The sequence below is a fragment of the Phascolarctos cinereus genome, unplaced genomic scaffold, assembly GCF_003287225.1.
Source record: "Phascolarctos cinereus isolate Bilbo 61053 unplaced genomic scaffold, phaCin_HiC Scaffold_5;HRSCAF=322, whole genome shotgun sequence".
NCBI lineage: Eukaryota > Metazoa > Chordata > Mammalia > Diprotodontia > Phascolarctidae > Phascolarctos > Phascolarctos cinereus.
In genome coordinates, this window is record NW_027555958.1 from 146,325,947 (window position 1) to 146,343,579 (window position 17,633).

Genomic DNA, 17,633 nt, shown 5'->3' on the forward strand with positions numbered 1-17,633 from the left:
TTGACTAGAAATAACACCTAGAAAAGGACCAACATGGCATTCCCAGACATTTTAACTACTAACTGTTGTACAATAGATTAAATCAACCCTGAGAGAAGATTGATTTAGAATCAGAGAATGTTTTAGGTCAGAGCTTCCCAACCTTGTGTGCATGTGGGGAGGGAGGCAGAGTAGGCACTGCAGAATTATCACAAACGGTCCATGAATCCATATGTATACCAGGCATCTAATTAAGTGTCTTGGGTTCTAAGTAATCACACATACCAGCTAAAGACTGAATAATCTCACACATACATATAAAATATATATGCTAATATTAATGTGTAGGAGAATATACATCAGTATACATGTGTATAAGCATAATCTCATATATATAAAATAATAATCTCATACAGATGTGAATTAAAGCTTTTGAATGTGTCCATGCTATTGTAATTAATAAAATATCAATTCATTTAACAGTAGTATTGAATTCATAGTAGTTTTCTGCCACCATGTATTTCCTCAACCAATAGATCCCAGTAGTGAAATTACTGTTGTGAGGGTTCCTGGAAATTTTCAATATTAAAAAGGGATCCTCATACTCAAAATGTTTGGGAGCTACTGCTTTAGACCATTAAAATTATATATATATGTGTGTATGCACACACACACACACACACACACACACACACACACACACACATATATATATATATATATATATATATATATATATATATACACTTTAGGATAGTGCTTGTATGTATTTGTCTCATCAGGTCTTCTGCTAAATCCTGCTCCAATGGCTCATCATGTTACAGAGGTGACTCGGTTGCTGAAGGTTATGCCAGCCCTACCAGGTCCTAACAAGGGGAAAGGCCTTCAAGTATGGACTTGTACATCAGTGCAATGCATGCCTGTTGCCTGAGAACCAACATAACTAAGTTCATAGAGGCTTGTCACAGGTGGAAGAAGTAATAATAGCTGACATTTATATAGTAATTTAAAGTTTGTAAAGCAGTCAGTCAGCCAATTAACATTTATTAAGTTCCTACTATATGCCAGTCACTGTGCTAAGCACTGGGAATACAAGTATATATGTGTGGGTATACATATATATAATACTCATCTATACGTATGTATTACATATATACATAATACTCATCTATATGTATGTATTACATATATAAAGTATATAAATTTATATGAATAAATGTATAATATATTGGGCATTATTGTATATATTGTGCATATTGTATATATATATTATACACAAAGATATTTTACATATCGGGATATAAATTACATACAAATATGTTATATATATTGGGATATATATAAACAATCCCTGACCTCAAGGAGTTTATCATTTAAAGGGGGAAAATGACACATGAAAGGAAATTGAAAGGGATAGAGGGGTGCAGAGGAAGGTATCAGACACGGAGCTATGGTGGAAAAGTCATAGAAGTTCTAGCCTAGTGTATCCAGGTGAGAAATAAGATGTTCTGAATAGAGCTTTCTCCTTCGATAGAGGTTTTGGAGATCTCGATTCCGCTCTCCAATCAGAGAGACAGAGGATGGTGATGTGGTAGAGTACGGAGGCTGATAGGATCTTGAAAGATGATGAGATTTTCCCCAATAATGATGCTCCTGGGTCATGGTATTTTTCAGAGGAAGAAAATGAGACATAGAGAAATCAAGTGACTTGCCCATGATCATATGACTAGTAAATGTCAGAGGCAAGATTCAAGCCCAGGTCTTTCTGGCTTCAAGTCTATTACTGTCAACACTGTGAACAATATAAAAGGTATATAACACTATCCATCCTGCTAATTCTATGTAGACTGACATAGGGTGATGCCTTGATAAAATCATGGCTCCTTGATAAAACCTGCTATTACCTCTGAAGAAATGACTCCAAAATCTGTATTTCCAATAACATCTATATTAACCAAACCCCAGACCCTTGGATCTAATTGCCTGCTGAAGCTTTTGTACATGGATATTTCAGTGGTCCAAAATTGAATTCATTCACCTCCCTCCCGCCATGATTCCTCTACTTATTTCATTTCTGTCAATGGTGCCACCATTCACTCAATCAGTTGGGACTTCAGATTGATCTTTGACTCCTCCCTCTGTCTTCATCCCAATGTTTAATCAGTTGCCAAATAGAATTGTCAGTTCTACCTCAGCATCTCTCACATCTGTCTCTATTTCTACTTCCGTCTCCTAGTACCAGTTTTTTTTTTTTAGGCAATTAGGGTTAAGTGACTTGACCAGGGTCACACAGCTAGTAAGTGTCAAGTGTTTGGTCTGAGGCCAGATTTGAACTCAGGTCCTCTTGCCATCAGGGCCGATGCTCTATCCACTGTGCCACCTAACTGCCCCGTCTAGTACCAGTTCTTATGAAAGGAAGATATTATTATACACAAAGAAAGATTATTGCAATAGGTTCCACATTTGTGGTTTCTCTGTCATCAATCAATCCTTTGTAGTACCTTGAAATTAATTTTAGGGGTACAGATTTGATCATTGAAAGTCAAATTCTGCAAACATTTATTAAGTGACTATTATATACAATTTGGAGGAAATTTATGCTTGATGGCAAAACAATTTTGAGAATGCTAAGGATCAGTTCTTAAGATATTTGAAAGAGGGTGGGCTAAGAGAAGAAAGGTTCCTCCAGCTTCAACTTGTTACCTTTTCAGGTGGATTCAGGGCAGTGATGCCAGACTTTGTGTTCTCTTCTTTCAAGTCAAGAGAGGGATCAAGTACCTTCTCCATCTCTCTTGAAACAGGTTTCCAGATCGATGGGTGAAATTTAGTCTTTGTAGTGTTAGGACAATCTTTAGGCATTGAGCATTCAAGAGAAATTCCCATTAGCAACAAGCATCATAATTGCCAACTGTGAAATCAATTCCAGATGGGTAAAGAAAAGGGAGTGTAGAATCATAAATCTGACCTGGAAGAGATCCCCCTCATGCAATAGTCTGACGCCCTCATTTTACAAACATGAAAACTGAGGCTAATAGAGCTTAAATGACTCGCCCAAGGTCACATTGCTATAATTAGCAGAGCTGAAGTTCATACTAAAATTTTTTGACTCCAGCTCCTGTTTGAAACAAGCAGATAGATTTCCCCTTCCTCTCCCCTTTCCTGACTTCCCAGACTTCCCTGACATAATGAAGATATCTAAGGTATTTGCACAACAGAACAATACTTTCTAGTTTTAGATTTTTCATTCCCCTTCCATGGGCCTCTCCCCCCTACACATCTAACTTTTCATCCTCCTCATATGGGCTTCTCCCCCATACACACCTAATATTCTTTCCCATGATTCTGTCTTACACACACTGAAGGCAAATTGCATTGTAGACGCATCATCTTTCTGCATGATTAAAATAATATAAAAAGATTAGCAATGATCCCAAACTCAAGATGTTGAAATGAACTCCCTTATCTTTTGAGACTGAGAAAGACTTGCTGAGGTCAGGGAGAAGAGAGGTGCCAAGACATAATAGCAAACATTATTATCATCAACACTCTTCTTATTACTGCTATACTGCATTAATGAGAGTAATGAGGATGATATGGCAGTAGTTTAAGAATTCATTTTCCCTGTGTGCTGGGCTGATGAAGTAGTGGCAGGGTGTGCCTTAGAGCTATTGTATACTCTTAAGATAACACCTGGATATGATGCTAACTAACACTTACTAATGGCTAACCTTGGGGGAATGACTTCATTTCACTAGACTTCAGTTTCCTCTTCTGTAAAATGAAGGGGTTGGACGACATAGTTTCTAAGGTCCCTCTAGCTCTAAATTCTGAGTCTTGGGCCAATTCTCAACTGTGGCAATTTACCTTCTGTTGCAGCCTGGTATTTCTCTAACAGGTATTTATTCCCAAGTTGGGCAGCTAGGAGGTATAGTGATTAGAGAACTGGGCCTGGAGTCAGGAAGACTCCTCTTTCCCAAGTTCAAATCTGGCCTCAGACAGTTACTAGATGTATGATCCTGGGCAAGTCACTTAACCTCTCAGTTCCTCATCTGTGAAATGGGCGGGGGGGAAGGAAATGACAAACCACTCCAATATCTTTGCCAAGAAAACCCCAAATAGGGTCATGAAAAGTTGGACACAACTGAAAAATGACCAAGCAACAACAACATTCCCTAGTCATGCCCCTGTCTCCCATGTAGTATCCACTCTTTTCTTTCTATATGTACCTGGGTATGGAAATTCTGTATTTGTAGCAGTCTAGGTTAGAAACTTCTAATTTCCTAGCTGATTGGTGGCTTTCTGCCTGAGATCTGGGGGTGGGGGGGGTGATTAGGATCACCTGAATAGGATCCTTCTTTCTGTAAAACATTTCAGCGGCCATTATTCCTGAAGTGACCATATCTCCACCTGAGCCAGCTGCTGTGACTCTGGTACTGCTTGAGGCTGCTCTGAAGCATGGACCAGAGAGTCTTAGGTTGGTGTTGACTTTTTTTGCCATGGCCTTAAGATCATCATGTCTGTTCTTTGGTGACATCTCATTAAATATAGTCATTCCAAGTCCTTTTCAAAGTCCTTCTTTTTCCATTCCACTTTTGTGGGTGTTAATCCTTGAATCTGGTGAGTTATTCTGGTTTTCAAGTGGTGGTGCCAACCCCAGACTGATGGGCTGCCTGAGTTTTGGAGGTCTTGGTCCTAGGACCAGTATGAGAGACTTACTGGACCATTCTACTACTTTTCCTTTGTGGTCCTTGACTTTATCCCCTTAAGTATCGCTAGGTAAACTGTATAATCTATCTTTTGGGACTTTCTCTTAAATATGTCAAATAACAAAGCCTGTTGTTTTCGGCACTGCATGAGGCCCCTTTTAATCCCAGCAATGGATTTTGACATATTCCTAAACTGAAAGACCAACAGTCAGATCCCCAGTTTCCATTTACTACCCAAAGATATAAACAAACAGATTTTCTACCAGGCTTTTGTACTAACTTGGGAAACATAGAGATAAGATACTATTTTTGAACTTGAATCTGATTGGACAGGTTCTGGGGGACTCACACTGACCCTATACAAGCTGTCCATGCTGTAGACGGAAGACTCTCAACTCTGCAGCCAAAGCTTATACAGTCCTATAAACATTCCTGTTGATAAGATTTCCAACATTTCTCAACAATGTTTGCCTTGTGTGAGCCCAGACAGGTAGCCAGGTCAGGTCGCTAGTGGCAGGCAATATCTGCTTGTTGATCTTTTATAGTTTACTTCCTTGACAAGGACAAGGAAGTAATCAGCTAAAAATTCTTTTCAGTTGTGTGCCTAAATCCCAGTATATCTTTCCCCTTAGTTTAGGGGTTCTTAACCTAATATCCATGGGCACTAAAGGGGTTCCTAGGTAGATTTCCAGGGGTCCATTAACTTAAATGGAAAAATTTCTTTCTTTCTCTCATTATTTCTTTTTTCTTTCCTCCCTCTCTCCTTCCTTCCTCCCTTTTCCCCTTCCTTCTCTCCTTCCAATTTTATATATGTATATAGAGAAACTAAACAAGAACATTTCCTAGAAGGAAAAACATTCTGATCAACCTAGACATTCAAAAACACAAGCCAGAATTTTCTAACTAGAAAGTCTTTTTGCTCAAATGCTGGAGTTGGGTAGTTCATCATTACTTTTCTCTTTTTCTGGGAGCCACGGAAGAAGTGGGAGTGTCCCTGATGGTCTGGCTTACAGGAACCGGATTCAGACCGCAACCTAAGAATGCATCTCCTGTGGATGTTGGGGGTTCTCATAGACTTTTTGAAAGCAAGTGCTAACAAGGGAGGGAACAGGTCACAACTGCACTCCTCTTCTGCTTTCTCTTTCCCAGAATCCATCTTTATTTCAATATAATCAACATCTTGTATATAATCAATATCTTTTGTAATATTGTCTATTTTATTTTATGTTTTTAAAAACATCATTCTAAGAAGGGGTCATTGTGCTTTCCCAGACTGTCAAAGGAGTCTACAAAAATTATTTGGAACCTTTGGCTTTGTCCATTTCCCAAAATCTGAGGCTTTGGGCAGTTGGAGTGTGGGGAATATATCTATACTTTTGTAGAGAAGCCCCACAAATAGCTTTCCAAAATCATTGGGCCTTTACACATTTTCAGTGGTTGTTCACACATGTTTGTCAGTTTCTTTTCCTAGCCAGTCTCTTTCTTTCTCTCTTTCTTTCTTTCTCTTTCTCTCTTTCTTTCTTTCTTTCTTTCTTTCTTTCTTTCTTTCTTTCTTTCTTTCTTTCTTTCTTTCTTTCTTTCTTTCTTTCTTTCTCTCTCTCTCTCTCTCTCTCTCTCTCTCTCTCTTTCTTTCTTTCTTTCTCCTTTCCTTCCTTCCTTCCTTCCTTCCTTCCTTCCTTCCTTCCTTCCTTCCTTCCTTCCTTCCTTTTTCTTTTTTTTTTTAAACAGCTGTCCATGTTCTAGATCTAAAAGAACATGTATTTTTTAGAGTCATAAACTTAAATTTTGAATAATAACATCTCACATTCTATAGCATTTTTAATATTTGGAGAGTCTTTTCCTCACAACAAAGCTCTGAAGTAGGGAACTGTTTTTTTTTTTTCCGGTCTAAACTTTGCCATTTAAATCAGTACCGGGACTTTGGGGAAATTCCTTCCACCATGCATAACTTATCCCTATTGTTTGCCTTAATGAGAGGTAAAGAAACTTGCCCATTGTGAAATACCTAATCATGTCAGAGTCAGGACTTGAATCCAGGTCTTCCTGACCCCCAGTTCAGTCTTCTCTCCACTTAGCAATGAAGGAAACTTAGAAAAGCTCGGCCCTTTAGCTGGTGTTAGATATTTCCTGAATAATCACGAGTTTTTCTGCAAACCTGTATTCTCATAATGACCAAGCAAGAAGGAAATATAATAGGAGGAGCATATAATATGAAGTGCCTTTTAGATCAAATGCTAATTTTTGATGGATCAGTCATGATTTCTTTTCAGCCCTGGGTACCTGCGTCATTTGTTTTCATTCCTGGCAGATAGTTTTTTAGCTTTTTTTCCTTACCTCTCACAACCTTGCGAGGGATATGATTGATAATCTTTTTTTTTTTTTAAAGAGCATGGATAGATTGAGTCAGACCTGTGCACTCACCATTCTGGTAATTTGTCTCTGACACTAGAACCAAGAGATAATTTATGGGTAATCATGATGATTATTCTCCATGCCTCAGTTTCACAACTTGGAAGTGCCTTTTGAATATCATCCCTTTCATTGCTCTTGATATAGCTGTCATCTATTATATTCTTTTCAACTTTGGTTGAAACTGTCTAATTTTACTACCTTCTTTTTGTTGTTTAGTCATTTCAGCCTTGTCCAACTCTTTATGACTCCATTTGGGGTTTTCTTGGCAAAGATAGCAGCGTAGTTTGCCATTTTCCTTCTCTGGCTCATTTTACCGATGAAGGACTGAGGCAAACAGCTTTAAGTGACTTGCCCAGAGTCACATAGCTAATAACTGTCTGAGGCCAGATTTGAACTTAGGAAAATGAGTCTTTCTGACTCGGGACCTGGCACTCTATCCACTTCACTACCTACCTGCCCCCTTTACTACCTTTAACCCACTCTAATAGAATGTGAGATTCTTGAGGATGAGAGACTGTCTCATTTTTGTTTTTGTGTACTCAGTGTCTAGAACATCTTGAATGTAGTAGGTCCTTAATTAATGCCTGTTAAGAAGTTCTATGAGTTGATTTGCCCTTGGGGAAGAACCAGAGGAACATAGCTATAGCTGCTATGTGGAAGTGGGGTGACTAGCCCTTTCTAGAGTACCTTGTACATAGAAGGTGCCCAATAAATACTTGTTAAGTGAATCAGAGAGGCATAGTTCATTCATTCACTTAATTATTTATTGGACACCTTTCTCTCCATCATGTTTCCTATACACTTCTAGAGATATGAAGTGTGACTCCTAGAACCATAGATTTAGTCAGAAAGTACCTTAGATATTATCCAGTCTGTGTCTCTTATTTTGCTTTATTTTTATTCCTTAAAATAAAATAAACTTCTTTTATTTCTTAAAAATGTTGATGCCTTTTGTCTTTATCTCATAGCTATTTTCCCGTGTTCATCCAGAATGAACAAAGCAAAAAGAATTAGATGAAATATCTGATACAAAAATTATGCCTGACAATGGATACAATATTCTGTCTTAGTAGTCTCCTATTTCTCTAGCAGGAAGAACGAGGCATGTTTCATTGTATATTCTCCAGGAACTTCACTGGTGTTTCCATTCCTCAATATTCAACTTCCTTTTTTTTTTTTTTGGTGATCCTTTTCTTTATATTAAAATCTCATTTTACCTCTGGAAAAAAAAGAGGTTCAGAGTTTAATCGACTTGCCCAAGGCCACAGACCTTACTGGAAGGCAGAACTACTTTCTTTCTTTTCCAAAGTTCTCACAATTTGAATCCTGTGGCTCTGAATAGGCTTATTTATGGCAGGAAGAGAGTCATACTTCCGCTCCACTTCCTTAACCAACTATGCAAACCTATGGGTTCAGTGGCCCTGAAAGGGTTAAGCAACATGTAGCAAAAGAGAATCCCAGCTACACTGAGGGACTTGTAGGGAGTGATTGATGTGTGAGTAACTTCCCCATTTGCTTATAAATGCAGAAGTAAGAGCACACCAAAAAAACCCCCTTCATTTCATGGCATCTAGGGCGTGGTTATGTAGTTCTGTGGCTGGAAAGGCCAGAGTGTGAGATTTGGTTACCTGAGTGATCTATTAGCCCTGCATATGTAAATGCTCTTGGTGATGATAGCAAAGCCTACATGGTGATAGAAATAGCCATTCTTCTGTAATAAGATGAAATCTGAGCTTTTTGTTTTATGATCTTAATCACCAAGTAAACAAGCTTTTTTATACTAAGATCTGCCTCCCACACTAGCCACCTGTCTGCCCACTTACACTGAAGTACTGACTGCTTCTGTAGCAACCTCTTGGCATGCCCCTTACAGGTTTTCTGGGTCAAAGTCATTTCCACACAGAACTTATACGTAGGGATTTTCATTTATAAAGACGCAAATCCTTGTAGTGGCTAAATGACTGTCTCTACTAGTATATACATCTGGCTCTCTGGGAGACACAGGAGGTCTATTAAGACCCTGGGATAAATGACTACTTGAGTGCCCTAGATGGTAATGACATGGCCTGTCAGAATTCCCCCATGTCCCAAAGTGGCTGATTTATAGAAGTAGGGAAGTTGGCTGATTGAGTAAGAATCTCTTACTTGCTTTCTTTTTCTTACTTATTTTTGTTTTCTTACTTGCTTTCAGTGAACATAGTTTGTGCAGTAGCTCTGCATAGATGTTCTGTCACCAGATTTATAAAGTGTAAATTGCATTTTGTCCTAGACCTCTCCTGCCCAACCCTGGTTTGTGTAAATGCACCGATTTTTAAAGATGGTGCCATATTTCCCCTCTTAACAAGGTTTACAAGTCCTCTTGGTTTAAATCACAGAAGAAGTAATTTCTTACATACTTTATATATGGTATATAAAAAATTCCCTTTCTCTGAGAAACTCTGAGTTATCATCTTATTCATCTTCACAATGTTCCTTTGGGATGAGCATAGCTCATATTCTTTAAGCTTTACAAGAGTAATGGATGAACACTTTGGTTCCTATCAGTACATTGACTTTCTTGTCCTACTTTCATTTACCTGGATTGTACTCCAAGGTTCATTGCTTTTGGAGGGATGGCGGATGGAAGGAAATGATACCAGAGGCAGGATGGCTGCTTTCAGGGATAATTTAGAATTGGGGAGTTAGATTAAGCAAATGGTAATCTGATTCCCCCCTCACCCTCCAAAATGGGAAGTTTTGATTGAAGAAGAAAAGACTTGGGCAGGGGTGGAACAGGGACAAGACATCTGTCTTCAAGTAGCTGAAAGTCTGTAATACAAAAGAAGAATTAGATATCCTTTTTGGTTCCTCAGATCTAGAGCTGGAACCAACAGGTAGAAGTTAGTGGAAGGGAGATTTTGGTTTATTATGCGGTAGAATGTTCTAATAATCAAATGTTTCCAATAGTAAAATAGGCCTCAATAGGTAAGGAGTTCCCCCTCACTGAAAGTGGAAGCTAGGACTTCCATCCTTCCTGGATGAGGACTTGCTGGACTGTTGCACAACAAATTATTGCATAGGGCAAGGTGTTAGACTGCTGTTGCTAGCTAGATTTAAATACCTTTTTAAGGTTTGCCACGTACTTTACATATATTACCTCCTGTCATCATCACAACAAACCTTTGAGGCTGGTGCTATTATTATCCCCATTTGCAGATAAAAAAAACTAAGGCTGAAAGCAATTAAGTGTCTTGCCCAGGGTCACACAATTAAGTGTCTGAGGTAGGATTTGAATTCAGGTCTTCCTGACTCCATGTTTAGTGCTGTCTTCACTAAACCTGATAGCTCCCTAGCTGGACTATCTCTCAAATATCCCACCAAGACTAGATGACCTCTAAGGTCCTCCCCAACTCTGAGATCCTTTAAATCAAAGGCATGGGCTAGTTTGCTTAGGGATCAAAGCAAATGTACCTCCCTGCTCTCCTATAGCTTAGAGGACAGTCAGGCTGAAGAACAAAAATAGCCTTGAAAAAATGAAAAGTGGTGGTACAAGATTTACAGAGGGCTGGTTCCAAATGTGAGGAGGAAGGATGGTGACTCTTTCTCCCTCGGGCTGACTTTGTGGGACAGAAGTAATTAGGCAGTTTGCACCTTTAGGGACCTTCACCCCTCAGGCACATCTTGTATGAAAAGAACAGAGACATAATCAAAGGCAAGTGTTTGAAATGCCAATCAGGAAGTGAACACTTGGTTACCTAAGAATGAAACCACACCTAGCATGGAGGCACCTTTGGGAGAAAGCGGCAGAGAGTTCTGACTTCCTCTAGCATATGTGCAGAAGCTGTTCTAATTTGGTAGATTTGGCATGAGTGAAAGGTCTTGAGAAAACAGTACCCTTGTTAGCTGCCTTCTGGGAATGACAGACAAGGGCACTGATCTTCTGGGTTATTGGCTTACTTGCTGCTTGGAAACTGATGCAGAGCCTAGGGAAGGATCTTAGGTTGGGTAGATGAGCTTCCTAGGTTTATTGGTGTTAATTTGCTTTAATTAGTTTCTAATGTTCTGATCAAATTGCCGATCAAGAACTGTCTCTTTGCAATGACTTCAAGAGAAACACAGTAGGGTAAGGAGCAAAGGGGAAGAACTTCGCTAAATTGATGACAGGTCTTCCGATTCCAAGTCCAGTGTTTTAGTTACTATGCTGTTTAGTTTGGGGTCACCATTATGATTATCAATTATTATGCTCTACTGTAGTGATCTTCAGGTAGCTAGATTGTGTAACAGGGTGTTGGACTTGGGAGTCAGAAACAGTTGGGTTTGAATCCCACTACAGACACTTAGTAGCTTTGTGACCCTTGCCAAGTCACTTAACCTCTCTCAGTCTCAGCTTCTTTATTTGTAAAATGGTGATAAGAATAGCATCTACTTCAAAGGGCTGTGGTGAGAATCACATTATATAAGGTGCATAAAGTGCTTTGCAAATCTTTAAAAGTCATAAATGCTGGTTTTTATTATTGTTGTTTTATTGGATAATACAAACCAATCCCTAGACTAATGAGAGAAAAGTGATACCAGCCACAAAGGGGTGCATGCCAAGGTGTGAGTGGAGCCAGATCTCAGAGAGCCAGCGACACAAGGAACTCTCCAGTAAAGCTAATTACCCTAGACAGAGCTTCCAATGGTGTTGGGGGTAGGGGCAAGGTACACAGGTCAGCTGAGGCCAAGTGCTTGATTGATAGGCTACACCTTGGACTTCCTGCTAAATAGGATTGAGGGCTGGTCACACAGTGCCTCAACAATGTCACACAAGTTGTAGAGATGGATACCCTTCCTCCTTGCTCCTCCTGCCAAAAACAAGCACTTTAATGAATAAATAATATCTCATAACAAGAAGTGAATCAATTATGAAGGAAGCAGAGCCCAGGCCTTCCACCTGTCAATTCAAGACCTTTTAATCAACTTGATTATGCCTCCTTTTAGCCTTCCCCCAAAGCTGATGGACACAGTCTCATTAGTCCCATTAGAATTTGACTGGAAAGGCAGACGGGCAAGGAGAATAAGAGAATCTGCTCTGGCTGATCAAGTTAACAAGCATTTGTTTGCATAAAGCAAAGGGTTTTGTTTGTTCGTATTTGGGTAGTGTATGATCCCAATGTGCTTAAGTAGCCTTGGAAAGTCTCCATTGCTGCTGATGCCATAGAACTAAAGATTAAAGAAAGAGAAAGGCCTAAATCATACTATGGTGCCACACAGCCTAGGCCTCCAAGCCCACTAGAGTGACCTTTAAAGCTTCTACTTGTATGGGCTGTGTTACACAGAGGTGGCACAGATACATTACATTCCTTTTCCATTACCTACACCAAATTAGATGAGTTGCTTTGGATTACTGGATTTGTTTCTTTCACTGAGTTAACAAGGGGGCAGCTTGACTAAATGGAGAGAGAGAGAGAGAGAGAGAGAGAGAGAGAGACAGAGATAGAGACAGAGAGAGACACACACAGAGACAGAGAGACAGAGACACAGAGACAAAGAGAAGTAGAAGAAGAAGAAAGAGCAGAGAGGAGAGAGAAAGAAGAGAGAAAAGAAAAGGAGAGAACAGAGAGAAGAGAGAGAAAGAAGAGAGTGAGTCAGAGAGAGACAAGAGACAGAGACAAGAGAGAGACAGAGAGAGGGAGACAGAGAAACAGAGAGATAAACAGAGAGACAGTGAGACAGAGAGAGACAGAGAGAGAGTCAGGGTGTCAGGGTTAGAGTTAGGAAGATTTGGATTAAAGTCCTGCCTCTGACATATAGTAGCTGTATGAGTTTAGATATTTAGCCTCCCAGTGTCCCAAGTAACTCTCTAAGACCGTAAGTTACAGATGAGTTGCATTGTTAAAAGGAATTTTTTCATTCGGAATGCTTATACCGATGAAATCACAAATCCAGGTTGTTGGATTTTACTTGTTTATTTTTATTTTTTATGGGGGTGGTATCCATCGGTTCCTTGCTCTTAGCTCAAATTGGGGGTCTGATTTGATCAATTTGACCAACCTATCTAGTGTCCCCCTCTGATAGGCTAAACTCTACCAACTCATTTTATTTCTCACTCTTGCAGAACAACTTTAAGGACTGAATAAACGAATTCACTATTCCTTGCAGTCTACATAGGAAAACTTGCAGTGGAAATATTATCAGCTTTATAAAAACAATAGTCACCCAAGCAATGTATAACCTAAGCGTTATTGCTTACAAACACAATCAAGGAGGCAAAAGATCAGAATGAGGTTTATTTTTGAAAATGTTAGTCATCTTTTCTTTTTTTTTATTATGTGCTTTTGAAAATTTATTTCAAAGTCAATTTAACCACTATATTTAAGCCTAGCAATATGTAACATTAAAATACTCATAAAAGAGGTCTCCTCAGTGACTTATAATGAGGTAGCTATAAGTTAATATTTAAGAATTATTATGCCTTATAAATAAAAATCAAATTGAGGTCTTGAGGGTCATCTATCCCATTTATGCTGTTTTATGGAAAAGCTTGTGGTTTTCGTCATCAAGGCAAATCTCTCTTCATTTCCTTTCCTCTCCCCAGACTTCCTTCCTTCCCTTTTCTTGGTATATATTCCAGACTCAACCTCAGTCAAACCTCCTTGCTCAAGATTTTTCTGATGAATTAAGCCTTATATTCACTTCTCCGAATTCTTCTTGTTCTTATTATCTATATCATACTTTTTTTTTTTGGTGAGAATCTAAGATTTCATCAATATAGGAAGTTGTTTGGTGAGGAAATATCTTTGACCAATGATGATTGGAGACTATTTTACAGTTTGTGCTTAGATGGTTGCATAGGACATTTAGAGTTTAGTGAGTAGACCAGGATCACACAGCCAACATGTAAAAGAAATGATACTGGAACATAGGGTCTTTAAAATTGAAGGCTAGCTCTCTACCCACAGTACTTGCCTAACAAAAATGTTGATACTTCATTATATGCTCATATTTAACATACCTTCCCAACAAGATTATAAACTCCTTGAGGGCAGGGATCATGTCTTACATCTCTTTTGTATTCTTTCATAATGCCTCACATAGTAAGTGCTCAGTGGTACTCCTTTAATAAAAAATAGAAATGGGAAATATCTTTTTAATAAAAACTTCTACATATGAAGGAAAGAGGGAAATTCAGCCTGGAGAATGGATGATTTAAGAGAGACATCAAGTCTCAAGTCACAGTGAAACTCTTAGCTTTTATAAAAAGTCTTTCTTGATCCCCCTTAATGCTAGACTCTTCCTTATGGGATTACCTCCAATTTATCCTGTATATATCTTGTTTGCACATAATTGTTTGTATGCTTTTTTCCCCCGTTAGACTATGTGAGAGCACAGACTATTTTTGCCTTTCTTCTATTCCAAGCACCCAGGAGAGTGTCATGCATATACATATATACAGAAGGTACTTAGTAAGTGCTTTTTGACTTGATTTGTCATAATAGCTAAATTCAAATATTGAGATGTTGTCACTTGGGAGAAGGATTTGTTCTGCTTGGCCCCCGAGGGTAGCCCTAAAACAATGGTTAGAAATTGAAAGTGGGTAAATTCAGGCTTTATGTAAAGAGCTATCGTTAAGTGGAATAAGCTGCCTCAGGAAATGGCTGGTGTCTCTTTTGAAAGCTGGGGGTGTTAAAACAAAGACAATATGACTCTTTAGCAGATGTATTATAGAGAGCCGAGTTGTAACTAGGGTAGGGCAAATGGAGTTATACTTTAGATTGGGTAACTTACAGGGTGCTGACAATGTCATCCCCTGAATGTATGCTTTCCACTGACTACCTTGTGCCTGGGGTAATGTTTTTGGATTATACTTCTCTACACCTCCCCAGGCCACACTGTAAGTGAACCTACCACACACCCACTGCCCAAGGTGACCATGGGTCTCTTGCTAGTTACAGCTCCAATGGAGAACTCGTGTTCAGATGTGGTTTGGAATAAATAGCCATTGAGATTCCTTCCTACTCCAAAATTCAGCCATTTCTGTGAATGGCTTGTCAAAGGATATCTCTATATGCCACCTGTGAACATCAAATCAGTAATGTCCCCATCTTCCTTTTCCTTTAGCAGCAATGAAGTTTAGGGGTTTATAGAGTGTTCAGGGAGCACTAACACCTCTGGTGTGAGGGCTTGCAAAGTGTCCTTTTCCAGGCTGCTCATCCACCTTTGGGGTCCACTTTTCACCCAACTCTCACCTGTGGCTCTAAGAAGCTATAGCATGTGCAGCAGCCATACTCCTAAACTATTTCACCAGATGGGCTAAACCTATTGAGGGTAACCAACAGGCCTCAAACCTGTTGGTGAGTTAGATTGATGTCTACCCCAAGCATGTGAAGACTTCCCCCAGCAGACCGGGAACAATTTGTTCTGCTGGCCATGAAGGTAGCTGAAGCAGGTGCTGTGGAGCACTTTAGAGCTTGGTTAGACATGGAAGATACCAAGGTCATCCACTGCATCCTGGGCCATTCTTCAATGACTAGAAGAGACAGTGAGGCTTTGACTTTGCAGATGACTCTGCCTGACTTAAATCCAATTCACACACAAGTCAAGACACAAAGGATAAAAAACAACAATTTAAATTTAGAATGAACGATGTTCATGAAATTGACTCCTTTGAGCTGTCATAATCTGACTGGCTAAGTGAGTTCTTTGGGGGTAATGGTCCTGAAGCTAGCTAGTATCATGGCTTAGAGGTAATTAGAGGTGAATGATATTTGATCAACAGTGAGTCACTCTCCCCAGTTTTTCAGTGAGCACTGTGCAATACCTATGTATGGTTGTGCAACTAGAAGCCATCAAAATGCAAGTCTCTCATTATGAATCAGGTGATATTCACAGCAGTGATATGCCCAGGAATGGAGGTTAAGCCTGCCTTTGCATGTCTATTTTAGGATAATAAATTCAGAGTTCCTGGCTCACACATGAATGAGATGTTTCAGATTTTCAAGGCCATGTTTCCTATTCATTTCTCTCCATATGGTGATTGTGATGGCAGGAAGATGCCATACAGCTGGCGGGAAATCTCTTCCTATAACATCTTTGCCCCAGATGCTTACTTAATACAGGAAAATCATAAGAGCATGCAGGCCAACTCTTGATTGGTTAGTTTTAAAAGTCACATAAGCATTCTAACATCTGTTTCTAACCCACTAGAATGGTAACAAGCAGACCAAAGACAAGGGTTTACCCTATAGATTCTTTATGCCAAATTTACTTAAGATTAGAATCAACACCTCACTTCTGCTGGGTACTAGGGGTAACAACATGAACTTGGAGGTAGATCGAAGGAAGCTCAAAGCTTCTGTACTTCTAGACCCAAAAGTCTAGATTCCATTCAATTGAGCCAACATTTTTCAAGCATGTACTACATGCAAGGTGCTGTGTTCTAGGAAGGAAGCACATGAAGATGAAACCAAAATATGATCAAGGTTATTGTCTAATAAGGGGATAAGAAATGTATATACATTTCCAGCTGCTACCCTTATCCTATACTTTTTCTTTTATACCTCTCTGATGCACTTATGTATTATTATTTATTATACTATTCTGCTCATGGGTCATATCTCTTTACTAGACTGTAAGTTCAGTGAGGTCAGGCACCATATTTCATCTATACTTTTCTTTTTTTAATCTCATTATTTGGTAAAGTGCTCTGTACACAACGGGCACTGCATAAATGTTGGATCAAATTAAATTATATGATACAAGGCAGAATAAGATAAACCTAAAGGAGGAGCAGAGATAAAGTAAGATTATAACTTTGAAGAGGGCAAGAGACAGATTATTTCCATTTAGGGAGGATCAGGTGAAGCTTCATGGAAGGGGTGAACTCTGAGTAGAATCTTGAAGAAAGGGAAAGATTTTAAAAAATTATTTTTTTGTTACAAACTTAATCATGGACAAATACAAGCATTTGAATATACAAAGAAGAAAAAAAGCACTGTATATGAAACCATGTGTTTCTGTTAGTTTATTTTTAACTATATATTAAATTTAACAAGGTAGTAATGAAATGGCCTTGTTTTTGTTTTCTGAATTTTAAAAGTATGTTATTGATGCTTTTCTTCCTTTATAATTTCATTTCATTTCAAAAGCTATCAATATCCACTTATTAGGAAGAGGCAGTGATATGAAGTGGAAGTAGTGTTGGCCTCAGAGCCAAGGTTCAAATCTCACTTCTGACTTAAATTGTCTGTGTGACCCTAAGCAAGTCACACAGCTTTTCAATGTCTTAGGTGACTCTTTACAACTTTAAATTGCAGAGAAGGTGCTTGCTTGCATTGTCAAAGGATATCTCTATATGCCACATGTGAGTATCAAGTTCCTCATCTGGGAGTTCCCTATACCAATGAAATTATAGAGCTGGTTCTCATCTTCTCAGTATCTACTAATTCACTCCTTCTACTACCAAGAAGAAAGTCTCTCAAGTAAGTATAATTAAGCAAAACAAATCACTACATTGGCCATGTATTAGAATGTGTGTCTGGCCCTTCATTTATAGCTCATTGCTTCAGAGAAGAATTT